This window comes from Zingiber officinale, chromosome 7B, assembly GCF_018446385.1.
Source record: "Zingiber officinale cultivar Zhangliang chromosome 7B, Zo_v1.1, whole genome shotgun sequence".
Classification (NCBI taxonomy): domain Eukaryota; kingdom Viridiplantae; phylum Streptophyta; class Magnoliopsida; order Zingiberales; family Zingiberaceae; genus Zingiber; species Zingiber officinale.
In genome coordinates, this window is record NC_055999.1 from 6,558,427 (window position 1) to 6,573,566 (window position 15,140).

Consider the following 15,140-nt stretch of genomic DNA (forward strand, 5'->3'; position numbering starts at 1 on the left):
AAGGCAATTCTCCCGCGAGCAGAAGCTCGCCGGATCGATCAGCCGATCGATCCAGGTAGTCTGAATCGATCAGTGGATCGATTCAGAAAGGTTCAATCGATTGGAACCCAACTCCAATCGATCTATGTTGCTGATTTTGGCTGGGAAGGCCTGATTTCAGCATCTTTGAACCTCTTTGAGTCTAAGTAACCATTCCAAACCCCTAAAATACATTTGTATACATACAAAGGGTGTTTTCATGTGAAAACAAGGATGGATTGGTTAAGGAAGGCTTCATTGAAGTTTAGGTTGAGGTTTGCTTCAAATTTTGAGTATTTAACCTCAAAACTTCTAAATTTGGGTTTCCTAAAGGTTTAGGGATTCCAAGTCATTGTTGGTACAATGACAGAAGTTACCACCATGTCTTTAGGGGGAGGGACTCTTTAAAGACATGAACAATTATTTTTCATAAACCTTGGAAGGTGGTTAACCTTCTTTAAAGAAAATACTCATGTATGGGCTTTTGAACTTGAAATGGGGAGTGGATATCCTCATTATTTCAAGTGGGAACTCACGTGGTTAGAAAATGCTCAAGGTTGAGTATTTGTCTACAATGAGGGAGAAGTTAAGGATAAATGAAGGGTATGGGACCTTCTTTATCGTGTTGATCACAACGAGTGATGTTGTGAACAACGATGAGCAACTCTTCAGAGGGAGAGTCGTCAACAAATGGATTTGTTGATGTGTATCCAAAATTGGGGCATGAGTTGATGTATGCCCAAAGATGGGTTGATGTGTGCCAATAGGGGGAGAATGAAAGGACCTGTGAATGGGTGTAAGTTAGGCTTTCATTACCTAGAGGGAGTGTGCCCTCTTAGGGGGAGAATGAAGAGCTTAATTTATGTGTTCATTACCTAGTGGCATGAAGATTGAGGCTATAGGATTAGCCTAACTTACATGTGATATTGTAAGTGTTATTGTGTTATTGTCAAACATCAAAAAGGGGGAGATTGTTGGTGCAACATCCCTCAGGTCAAGGTTGACCTGGTTGACCAAGCTGAGTCTTGGTTTGAGTTTAGATGTTTGACAAATAAGAAATTGATTGAAGATGAGTCAAGTAGGTCAAGGTTGACCGGATACTTGACTGGGAAGTCCTAACTGGGATGTTAGGTAGAATGGAAGTCTTGGTGAGTGAAGTCAGGCAGAAGGAAAGCCCTAGTGAGTGAAGCTAGGCAGATGGAAAACCCTAGTGAGTGAAGCTAGGTGAAAGTCCTGGTGAGTGAAACCAGGTGAAAGCCCTAGTGAGTGAAGCTAGGCAGATGGAAAACCCTAGTGAGTGAAGCTAGGTGAAAGTCCTGGTGAGTGAAGCCAGGCAAGGAAAAATCCAGATGGATCAAGGATGATCGGACATCTGGTGTTGGGAAGTCCAAGTAGGTCAAAGGATTGACTGGATACTTGGCACGAGAAAATACAGATAGGTCAAAGGGATTGACCAGACATCTGATGGAAGTCCAAGTAGGTCAAGGGAGTGACCAGATACTTGGCATGAATAGAAAAGTCCAAGTGGGTCAAAGGGATTGACCAGACACTTGGTGGGAAGTCCTAGTAAGTCAAAGGAGTGACCAGATGCTAGGCATGATGTACCAACAGGTCAAGGTTGACCGGATGTTGGTTTGAGAGGCTTGGGACTTGGTTTTGGGCAAAAACCAAGTGCTGGATCGATCCAGGAGATGGATCGATCAGTGGATCGATCCAGACCTTTCCTAAGCGAACAGAGAGCCTCTGGATCGATCCGTGGATCGATCCAGATGTCCCAATCGATCAGTGGATCGATTGGGACGCGGCTGCTTCGCGCGATAAGCGTTGGATCGATCCATGGATCGATCCAGGCGTTTTTCCCAGAGCACAGAGGCGCTCTGGATCGATCCGTGGATCGATCCAAAGCCTCCCCGATCGATTGGGAACATTCGAATCGATCGGGATCCGACCGTTGCGTCGGGTTTATAGCCGCAGGCGAACGTTGTCTTCAAAAATCTCTTCTCCGATTCACTCCAGATCTCTCGCCAGCTCCTCCACAGCACTCACAAAGCTCAGATCGCCAGTTCTTGAAGGATCTTGAAAGTTCTCCAAGTCAAGAGGCGGATCAAAGCCAAGAAGGGAAGCTAGGGTTAGGGTTTATACTCATTGTAAGCTTGTAAGCTTGTATTTCTTGTATCCTTTCCCTCTCTTCTTGTATTGAGTCTTGTAGGGCTTCTCCGCCCTTGGTAGTTACCATAAAGGAGAGTTTTATTAGTGGAGGGTGTGTGTGTTGGTGTGGATCCTTGGATTAGTCACCTCTTGTGAGGTGGATACCAAGTAAACCAACCGTGTTAGCGTTGTGTGATTGTTTCTTTGTATTTCCGCTGCACATCTTTGAAGAAACAAGCACCGCCGAGCACCGAGCGAACGCGACGAGCTATTCACCCCCCCTCTAGCTACTTTTGGTCCCAACACTTAATTTTATCAATAATAATTCATTCCACTAGAGAACTATTATTGAACTACCGCACCAATCCCAAATTACATTTTTGGGCTCCTTCTTATTATGAGTGTGTTAGTCTCCCTGTGTTTAAGATATCGAATGTCCACTAATTAAGTGAGTTACTGACAACTCATTTAATTAATATCTTAGTCCAAGAGTAGTACCACTCAACCTTATCATCATGTCGGACTAAGTCCACCTGCAGGGTTTAACATGACAATCCTTATGAGCTCCTCTTGAGGACATTATCAACCTAGTATCTCTAGGACACAGTTTCCTTCTATAATCAACAACACACACTATAAGTGATATCATTTCCCAACTTATCGGGTTTATTGATTCATCGAACTAAATCTCACCCATTGATAAATTAAAGAAATAAATATCAAATATATGTGCTTGTTATTATATTAGGATTAAGAGCACACACTTCCATAATAACTGAGGTCTTTGTTCCTTTATAAAGTCAGTATAAAAGAAACGACCTCAAATGGTCCTACTCAATACACTCTGAGTGTACTAGTGTAATTATATAGTCAAGATAAACTAATACCTAATTACACTACGACCTTCTAATGGTTTGTTCCTTTCCATTTTGGTCATGAGCTACTGTTTATAATTTATAAGGTATTGATAACATTATCTTCTGCATGTGACACCACATACTATGTTATCTATAATATAAATTAATTGAACAACTACAACTAAATGTAGACAATTTGACCAAATGTGATTCTTTATTCATAATGAATGTTTACAAAGCTTAGGCTTTCAGTATACACTCCAACACTTGAGTCATACTTGACTTTGTTTTCATGATCATGCTTGTTAGTGAAACTTTTTGATAGAGTTAGGAAAGTACATTAGGGTTTATGAATGTGTTGTAGAACATATGAATGTAGATTGCAGCATTTTGCTTGAGGACAAGCAAAGGTTTAAGTCTGAGGGTGTGATGTGCATAGATTATATATACTTTTATGCATACTTTGACGCACATCTACTTATATTTCATTAGCATAATCTATGTTTATTGTACCCTATTTCATTATAATGTCATATTTTTATCATATTTTGTTCGGAGATCTACTCTTTGCTTGTTTTGATTGATAGGATACAACTTTGGAGCAAAAACGGAGCTTAAATGAAGTCTAGAGCTTTCGGAGTGTCACGGGCATGCAAAAATATTATTTTCCAAAGTTTAGGCCGTGTGAACTTCACACGACCGTGTGAAGGCCATGTGAACATTACACGGCCGTGTGAAAGCCGTGTGAACATCACACTGCCGTGTGAAAATTCAGCACTGCAGACCAAAAGTAAAATGATCATAACTTTCTTCTAGGTTGGATTTATGTGCCGTTCCAGATATTAAAATGTAGATAACTTTAATATCTACAACTCTTATGAAGACTTCAACCAGAGAAAACTACGTCCTGAAGGTCTAAAATGCGTTTCTATGAGACACGGCCTTAGCACACGACCGTATGGAATTCCTGCATTGCACACCAAGAGTAAAACAGGCATAACTTTGTGCTCCTTTGGTGTTTTGGGAAGTTCTTTGAACAAATTTGTAGATAACTTCAATCTATACAACTTTGAAGAAGACATCAACCAGAGAAAATCCCATCTTGATGGAGTAAAAGACGTTGCAATAAGATATAGCTATGCAAAGGGGGGGGGGGGGGTGAGCCACATGGCCATGTGATGTAAGGGGGTGTGAACTCCACATGGCCGTGTGAGCCGCATGACCGTGTAATGTTTCTAGAGGAGAAGTATGACATGGCTGTGTGAATCCACACGACCATATAACCTTAACAGAGAAGGAGAACAACATGGTCGTATGTGGCACATGACCGTGTAGGTCATCCAGTGTTGAAACCTTACATGACCGTGTAGATCTACACGACCGTGTAAAGAAAACAGAAGAAGAACATGACATGGCCGTGTGCACCACACGACCATGCCAGGTTTCTAGAGGCAGGAGCAGTCCAGGCCGTGTAGATCTACACGGCCATGCTTGCGGATTATGGAAGGTGAAGGCCACGGTCGTGTACACCACACGGCCGTATGAAGTTGGCAGAGAGGAGAGTGGCTCTGGCCGTGTGGATCTCACACGGCCATGCCACGGGGCCATGTGGCGCCCAAAACTCACCTCTATATAAGCCCTTCTTCTTGATTTGAAAGGGGATCTTCTCCCCTTTGGGAGAAAGTAAAATTTGGGTCTTTCCTTCCAATCTTGGGAGGATTTCTAGGCGATCTAAGGAAGATCTTCAATGAATTCGACTCCGAGAGCGTGGATTGGATCCGAAGACCAAGCTTCATCTTAGATAAGTTTTCTTTCTCTCCTCTTCTTGGATTGGGGATCAAAGAAATGCTTGTAATATTTGTATTTTCGGATTTCTCTCTTCGATTCATGGAGTAGATCTCTTTGTTTTAGGATGGAGGGAGTATTTGTATGATGAATTGATGTAAACTCTTGTGGATTTGTCATTTCCTTGTTTCTATGATATTGTCTTGTTTGTATCAATTCAATTTTGAATGAATTGTTGTGATGTTGACCTAATTCACATTCTTGATTGATTGTTTGAATGCCCTATGGATCTTGTAGAGATTATCTCCCATTCGATTTTCCGAGGGAAGCACGCGAAAGGTGCAAGCCCGTGTAAGGACGTTTGAGGGATAAGATTTAGGGAAAAATAGGATAATTCAAGAGGGTAGGATAGATTTACGGATTAATCTTTATATCTTATGGGTTGAGAAGTATGATCTTTGTGTTGATTATCCGAGGGATCTTCGTGACAGGAACATGCCCGTGTAAGGACAACATAAGTTCATATCTAATTGATCACATTTAGGTATAAATTTCAGTCCTAGGCCGATTGTCTATTGCAAGAGAGAACCGGCAACCTTCTATAAATGTTGGACAATTGAGAAATAGGATTTGGTAGATCATTTACATTGAGGAGTCTATAAAGAAACCAAAACTCCTAGAACATTCCTTTATCATAGCCCATAATCTTGTTTGTTGATCTTTCATTTCTATGTTTACTTTTCATCAGTTACATTTAGCTTTTGGAAACCAATTGATTAGTTATTTAGCTAACTCGTGTTGAAACATTTCTAGTGCTTATTCCAGCCCCTGTGGATACGATAATCTTTTATATTACTTGCGACATTTCCGTACACTTACGGAGGTCAACATATTTCATTAACATAATTTATATTTATTGCACCATATTTTATTATAATGTCATACTTCCATTATATTCTATTCAGAGATATGTTCTTTGCTTGTTTTGATTGATAGGACATGATTTGGAGCAAAAACGGAGTTTAAATGAAGTCTAGAGCTTCCAAAGTGTCTGGGTCGTATGGAACTCACACGGGCATGCGAAAACTACGTTTTTCCATGTTCTGGCCGTGTGGAAATCACACGGTCGTGTGGAGGTCGTGTGGAATCCACACGGTCGTGTGAAGGCTGTGTGGAATTTTCAACATTGCAAACTAAAACAACAATGACCATAACTTTGTAGTCGGTTGGAGTTACGGGTTGTTCTTTATATCAAAATGTGGATAACTTCAAGATCTACAACTTTGCTGAAGACTTCAACTAGAAAACCCCCATCTTCATGGTCTAAAAGACATTGCAATAAGACATAGCTATTAGTTGTGCAGAGCCATGCCAAGGGCCATACAAGGGGTGTGTGAACTACACGACCGTGCAACATTTCCAGAGAGCAAGAACAACTAGGCCATGCGAGCCACATGGTCGTGCAACATTCCAGATGTCAAAAAGAGTTAGGCTGTGTGAGCTACATGACCGTGTAGCCCATCTAGAACTAAAGTAGAACATGGCCGTGTGAGCCACATGGTCGTGTCACTAGTCTAGAGAAGAAACAAGACATGGCCGTGTGGACGGGCCATGTCATGACCCGTGTCTAAGCCTATAAAAGGGGGGTTTTCTCCCCTTTTCATTAATCTTTGTCTTGGGGCTCTTCCCCATTGCTTGGAGAAGGTTTGTACCCTTTGGGAAGGCCCTAGATCTTCCTTCTTCGCTAATCCGTCCTCCTTCGGTGCAAGGGAGCGCTTCCAAGGACGCTACGCCTCAAAGATAAGCATTCTCTTCTCTCTATCTCCATGTATTGAGTTGTAGATTACTTTACTTATTGTCTTTGGTTGTAATTCCCTTGTAATGGAGTAGATCTTCAGATCTAGAATGTATGAAGTAGTTGTGATGTATGAACTATGTATTTGGATATTTTCCTATTCTATGAAGTGTTTATATAAGATTCTATTGTGTATCGTTGCTTGTATGTGTTTGACGAAATATGTGTGAGGACAATTCATGTACATATAAGGGATTTATCTTTATGTTAAGGTCGCTACTAGATTAGATAATCAGGGGATCCTTGTGACAGAAGGATACCCATTCAACCGGACATATTATACCCTTCGTAATAGAGGACATCGATATTTACCCAATTTCTAGAGTCAAAAGATCTTAACATAGGGACTGATCCTTATTAGGAAAATTAATTAGAGTTTAGAGGGTTCTTCCAAATTAATGTTAGGAAGTGATCCGTGTAATCTAGGAACGTGGACCGAGGGCCTTGGTGATAGAAGGATAACCCTATAATCAGACTTCGTAAATTACCTCTTCTACTTAATTGCATTAATCTACCGTTAGAAAGTAATTTGTGTAATCTAGGAACGTGGACTGAGGGCCCTTGTGACAGAAGGATAGTCCTATAATCGGACTTCTTAAATTAACTCTTCTACTTAATGGTGTTAGTACTTGGGTAGACTCTTCGGTGCAATCTTCGCTGGGTTGTATCGAACTCTAGTTAAAACTCTTACACGAGTGTAAGCATGGAGTTAGGGAGATGAACAATGCATAGGGACATTAACTAGCATCGCAACGAAACTCAAATCCTAGTATCTATTCCCCTTCATTCACTTACGCTTTTTACTATCTCTCCTCTCTTTTCTTTCTCTCTAGCATTTGTGAACAATTTTAGATTGTCTAGATAATTCGTTGTGCAAAGTTAACTAGTGCTTAATCAACAATCCCTGTGGAATCAATAATCTTTTGTATTACTAACGACGTAACTGTGCACTTGCGGTTCGTAACAGCTACTTTTCTCGAAACTGAGTTCCCAACAAGAGGTGAAGTTAATAAAATAATTCCTCTATTTGCGATAGAGGAAGAGAATAATGTTCGTTTATTAACAAATCAAGTATCACGAGAGATGTCTAAATCTAGTCAACTTAGTAGGAGTGACTTGCCGATGAATGAGTCAATTTCTCAACCATCTAACTTACGAAGAAGTAGTCATCAGATTATTCATCGGAGAAAGTTTGACATTGAGAATGAGGCATTGATGATTTTTTCAGTTGATAATGAGGAATCTCGAACAGTTGAGGAAGTTTTGAGATGTTCAATAAGAGAAAATGGAAAATTACAATAGATGAGGAGATTGAGTTCATGAGAAAGAATCAAGTTTAAGATTTAGTCGATCTTCCTCCGAATCAAAGGACTATGGGGATAAATGGATTCTCTGATTCTCAAAATTAAGAGCAAAGCAGATAGATCGATTAATTGATACAAAGCTCGTTTAGTTGCAAAAGGATATACTCAAATGGAAGGTATTGATTTTAAAGATACGTTCTCTCCAGTTGTGAAGTTTATGTCAATATGTGTCATCCTAACTATAGTAGCACAATTTGACATTAAATTTCATTAAATGAATATAAAAGTAGTTGTCCTTAATGGTAATCTTGACGAGAAAATCTTTATAGCACAACTAGAAAGTTACATTGTTGAAAGCCAAGAGAATAGAGTTTGTAGACTTAAGAAATCTATATATGGGCTAAAGCAAACGTCAAGACAATGGAACATAAGATTTAATGAAGTCATTTTATCGTATGATTTTAAAATAATCAATGAGGATCATTGTGTTTACTTAAGAATAGAAAAAATAAAGTTTGTTATATTATTATTATATATTGATGATATGCTAATAGTTGGAAGTGACATAAAATGTGTGATAGAAGTTAAATCATGGCTTTTATCATAATTTGACATAATAGATATGGGAGAAGCTGAGTACATCTTAGGAGTGAAGATCATTAAAGATCGATCAAAAAGACTTTTGGATTTGTCTCAAGAGGCTTATATTACTAAAATGCTACTACACTTCAATATGTTAGATTGTAACATTGAACAGACACCTGTAGTAAGATGTACTATTCTAAGTAAAAGTATGTATCCCAAAACTCCTGAAGAAATAATCGAAATGAAGAAAAATCATATGTCAGTGCTATTGCCAGTTTAATATACACTATGTTGTGTACTCATTCTGATATAAGCTATGCTGATGGCTTAGTTAAAACACAAGATCAAGACACTGGAAAGTGGTGAAGATGATACAAATATCTTATAGGGATAGTGGATTATTGTCTATGTTTCTAAGGATCAAATATGAGTCTGAGTGGCTACATAGATGCAGATTGGGCAGGAGACCTTGATAACAGAAAATTCACATCAGCCTATACCTTCTTACTGAATGGTGGTGTCATCTCATGGAACAACAAGAAATAGGCTTGTGTAGCCCTGTCAACAATGGAAGTTGAGCATGTGGCTTGTGCAACGGTTGTGCAAGGGGTTGTCTGGTTAAGAAGGTTCCTGAAGCATTTAAAATTTACTTAGGATAGTGGGAGTCCTTTTACAGTATACTGTGATAGTCAAGGTACAATAACTTTTTTCAAAGATCTCAAATATCATAACAAAGACAAACATATAGAAATTAAGTATAATTTTGTAAGAGATATTGTTGATAAGAAAAATGTAGTTCTTGAGTGCATCCCTACACGTAATATGCTTACAGATTCTTTTACTAAGTCATTGACTAAAATGTCATTTCAAGGACATATGAAGTCTTTGGGACTTCGAAGAATATAACATATTATAAAGACATTTAGATATATGAAAAAGTCATGATCTATTCAATGTATATGTCCTTTTTACATTTAAATAAAGTCTCGATAAGCATATTGGTAGATTTAAATTAGTCCACTCACATAGATAATCATATTTATTTGTTAAGTATAAATAGAGGTAATATCGTTACTTATGAGAAAACTTATGTAGTTGTGAATAAAGACATACCCATAAATTAAGGTCATCTTGATAATTGTATCAAGATAAGATCATTTATATAATGATTTCAGTAAATGAATTCATCATTTACTAAATCTGCTTAAGGTCAGATTGGAATTCATATGTTGAATTTAGGATTAGATATTATGCATGCATGTCTAGATCAAAATCTGTACGATGTTAATTTTTTTGAGAAAAACATGTGCTCTTTTTAGTAAAGAAAAAATATTATAGCATGTAATTCATACCATGTGGGCAATGGTGATAAGAAGGATAATAGGAGAATAAATCCCTATTTCTCTACTATGTGAGACCCTTGAGATTATAAGTTAATATCAATTTTACCCTAAGTGACTATTTAGATGTCTACTTGAAGTTCTAATCAATGTCTCATACTTTAACATATTTTTTATTAGCTATGGGTGATTCGGTCTATGGAGCATAACTAGGAAAACAACTGATTAGAATGAATAGATTCTAATTAAAAAGGAAGATTAATATCGATTTACATTTTTGGCATTTATTTACTAGTACCAGTTACATTTTTTTTTAGTACATAAAATGAAATTGTGAATAATTGTTTTGATTGGAGATGTTGAACATGCTCTTCACATAATAGTCATTATGAGGGATTAGAGATATTTATAATGATATAAATGATTTAATATAGGGTAAAGGTAAGATGTTGATGTCTCAAATTCGTTCTATAAGAGCAGCTAAGTTAAGCTTAATAACTTCCTTAGCAGTAATTGCTTATTGTGCTTATTATCACACGAACCATTGTCCTTGACGTATGAATTGAATGTTCTTACATGATTTTTGTGACTATTGGCCTTTATTCTTCATGATCTATGATTTTTGTGATTATTGGTCTTTATTCTTCATGATCTTTGTGATCATTTGCCTTTATGGTTTAACTTAGACGAGTGGAAGATGTTAGCGTTACTGTGCTAGAAATGGCTCTCACCGTAAACCGCCTCCAAGAAATCACTGCTGTGCCAGTAACGTAAGGCGATTAATGCCAATAACTTCATATCGTAACAGTTATAGCATCCAAATTATAAAAGAAGAAGAAGACAAAAAGTAGAGAAGACAAACGAGCGAGTAAGGTTCAATTCGGAATTTGGTTCGTGAAATTTAAATGGCTTTTCAGTTTCATCCGTGATTGTTCTTCTGACGACAAAATCTTTTCCGATTTCTTCTCCAAAGAGCACTGTAAGTTTTATTTACAGATTCATGAATTCAGTTTTTCATGCTTTAAATGAACACACTCTCTTTTGAGATCCGATGTTCTGAGAGATTAACATAAGTTAAGGCTTGGGCTAGTTCATCAGTATAGTCTTTCCGATGCTCAAATTAATTATCGATTAGAGAAAAAAAGAAAAATACTAAAGAAAAAGATGATGAAAAAAACTAATGAAAAGGAGCCATCTTCGTCAGTAGAAGAATAGAGAACCAACCAACCTATACCATACCTTCTCGATGCTTATACAGATCTCCGAAGGGGGCTCTTACGTCATTTGCCTTTGGGTACTCTTTGACCACTTCCCACCCAAGTGAACGAAGGTGAGTTTGTTGGCGATCTGTTATCATTCCTCCACTCAAAGGTTGCCACGTAAGATAGGAAAGAATCAGGGGAGTACCTCTGACATCCACATCAGTTTTTCCGGTTGCCACTCGCCACGTGGTGAGGAGAAGAAATTAAGAGAATCAGTTTTGATCCACTTCGCATTCTCCAGTTACTGATCGTCGCGTGGTGAGAAGGGAATCAAGGGAATCGCCTTGGATACCTCATTCATGTTCTTCATTCAATGACTGCTACGTATCAATAACTAGAAGCTTTTATCTCCTTGGATACCTCATTCATGTTCTTTACAAACAAATGCGTAATTTTTACCGCGTGACAAATCCCATATGGCTTGAAAGGACTTAATTTGATTATCCGGAGAAACTTTCCTACATTACTCGGAGGACCTTGACATATTGCACTGAGGACCTTGGCATATTGCTGGGTGGATCTTGGCATAAGTTGTTTGAAGGGAAGCATTTCTGTCATTGAAGAACATATCCATATTTCAGAATAAATTTAGTTATCATCAAATGCCCCTCTTTCAAATTATCTAATGTGGCATTGATAGAAGTTAAGAAAGAATATATTTACTCTATCAATCTACCTAGTTCCTCACTCAAGTATCTAATAACATAAGGAAGTGTTCTTGTGGTACATGAGATTGACTCACATCCACATTAAACATTTTTCAAAAGTAAATAAGAAGAGCTTAGTTAGAGGTTTACCTAAATTCGTTTATCCTAAGGACAAGATTTGTGACACATACCAAGAAAGCAAGCAAATCATATCAATATATAAATTTACTAATTAAAATAGAACCACTTATACTGTAGAATTCCTACACTTAGATTTATTTGATAATCATGGAGTTAAATCATTGAGTGGTAGTCAATATTGCTTAGTGATAATCAATAATTTTTCACATTTCACTTTAATTCAATTCTTAAAACATAAAAATAAAACCTTAGATGAATTTACCAAATTTTACAAACTAGTTGAAAATGAGAAAAAAAATTAAAATTAAAAGGATAAGAAGTGATAATTTTATTAGAATTTAAAAACGAAGGTTCAATAAATTCTATTTAGAAATTGGTATAATTATGAATTTTAAAATGGAGTTCTAGAAAGGAAAAAATTGAGCTAAAACCATGCTTATTCAATATATATTTCCTGATTACTTTTGGACTAGATAATTAGTGTTACGTGTTATGTACAACAAACTTTAATTAAAAATAACTTATGAAATTTATTACAACAAAGGACCATATATGTTAAATACTTAAGTAACTTTTCTATAAAGTCTGATGAAGGAATCTTCATTTGATACTCAACCACCAGTAGAGAGATACAACAAAAAAAACCTCAAAAGTTGGAGAAAAAAAACTATAATTTAACACACCAAGACTTACCCATAAAAAATCTCTAGTAGACCAAGACTTAGATAAACCAACTAAAATTTTTAGACTTTGAAAAACTAACCCTATGAAGCACAAATTTAGGGGATGACTTGGACGAAATCAAACTAGATAATAAAATTGAACCTAAATATCAATGAAATGAAGAATCAACTCAATTTGAATCTCAATCTACTAGGACACAAAGTCAGTTTCAATCATCCATCTAAATAAATTTTAGGAGATATAAATCAAGAAGTTAGAACTAGCTCATTCTATAAAAAATCTAAGTCAAATTACTTTAATTTTAAAAATTAAACCTACAATTATAGATGAAGCATTACTTGATCTTAATTGTGTGATAACTATGCAAGAAGAATTAGTATAATTTGACAGAAACCCACTCCGAGGCTTAGTATCAAAACCTAAAAATCAAACCATAGTTGACACTGAGCGAGTTTTTAGAAATAAATTAGATGTTAAAGAAAATGTAATTAAAAATAAAGTTTGATTAGCAACTTGTGGTTTTAGTTAGGTCAAGGGTTAGACTATGATGAGAGTTATGCTTAATAGTTAGATTTGAGTCTATTAAAACGTAATTAGCTAATAAATCCCAAAATGAATTTAATTTATACCAAATGGATGTCAAGTTAACATTCTTAAATGGATTCATTGAAGAGAAAGTGTATGTTGAACAACCATTAGAATTTAAAAATTTTGATTATCCTAATCATCTCTCTAAAATAGTATGAAAGGTTGTTAATATACTTAATTTCTAAAGAATTTAAGTATGGATAAGTTGACCCAACCTTATTTATTAAAACTCGTAATGATAATATTTTTATAGCACAAGTATATAGAAATGACATACTTTTTAATTTAACTAACACCAAATTCTTATAAGAATTTATTAACTTAATGAAAAGTGAATTTAAAATGTGTTAGGTATGTGAATTGAATTTCTTCTTAGAAATCCCAATTAAACAAACTAAACAAGGTAACCATGTTCACCAATTTAAGTATGCTAAAGAACTAAGTAAAATATTTAATATGGAAAATGCTAAAAAAAATTAGTACACCTATGACTATAAACTTAAAATTAAACCATGAACTTAAAGGAAAACCTATAGATTTTAAGTATTATAGAAATGCAATTGATAGTCTATTACACCTTTTTACTAGCCGACCAAATATATTATTTATAGTATATAAGTTTGTAAGATTTCAATCTTATGCCAAAGAGTTCCACTTATCTATCATTAACAGAATTTTGAAATATCTCAAGGGTACTCTTAATGTTGGATTATGGTACATTAGGACTAAATCTTTAACTTAATTGGGTATTTTAATTGACTATATGTGCTGCAAGTTGAATAAAAAAAAAATACTAATAGGAGCTTCTAATTGCAAGGCTCTTCACTAGTTAATTAAAGTAGTCATAAGCAATACTACGTTGCTCCATCGACTATGAAAGTTGAATATGTGGCAAAAGACGATTCGCTCGCCCCCAGCGCCCCCGCCAACCCGTCTCTAGACCAACACGGAGGAGGTAAATCACGGGTGACTACTAGCCATTAGTGCAAATGGCCAAGACATGGGGGAGGTTATGCTCGGTCACGTCGAGTTTCGACCCCAAGACCTCATGTGGCAACTCCCCATGTCTTAACCATCGCACCGCCCCGAGGGGACACTATGAAAGTTGAATATGTTATAATGGATGAGTGTGTAACTCAACAATTATGGATGATGTAAATTTTTAAAAATTATGAACTTAATTACAAAAATATCAAAGTGTTATATGATAACATTAGCATAATTAACTAAATAAAAAATTTAGTACATACAAAACATAAAGAAGTTAAATATCATTTTGTTCAAGACCATGTTATAAGAAGAGATATTGCATTTGACTATGTCAAATCTAAATCTAACCTATCAGACATTTTTACAAAATCATTAACTAAGTTTGATTTAAGTATACTTGAAAAGAACTAGGAATGAACTTAATAGGCTAGGGATTCTACTTCTTCCTTTTTTTAATATTTATAGATTCATTTTTTTTTTTTATTATGTACTTAAGAGTAGGAATTACTATAGAACAACATGATCTTTAAAGATTTAGACAAGTCATTTGCATCTCATAAAAACCTAAGGCTAACTTGATTGTATACTAAGACATGTAGATGAGGTGAGATGCTAGGAATCACCCTTGGTTCTAGATGCTTATCATTGTTCATCGACATGAACCAAGATATAAACAAACATTGATCACTAGGATGACTAACCTTGACCAGAAGTTTTGCTTAATTCATGAACAACAAGTTTGAGTCAATTGGAAGTTTTCAAAAGAAATATTTTGTAAAAACTATCTTTGCTATATTCGCTATTGTATTCTATATAATACTCAATTGGACACTTGATTTAACCAAATTTGGCCTAACTTAGTTAACTGACCAAAGTTGACAAATTAAGTTAAGCAAAAGACGCATTTAACCTTAATTTTGACCTATCAGACTTGAT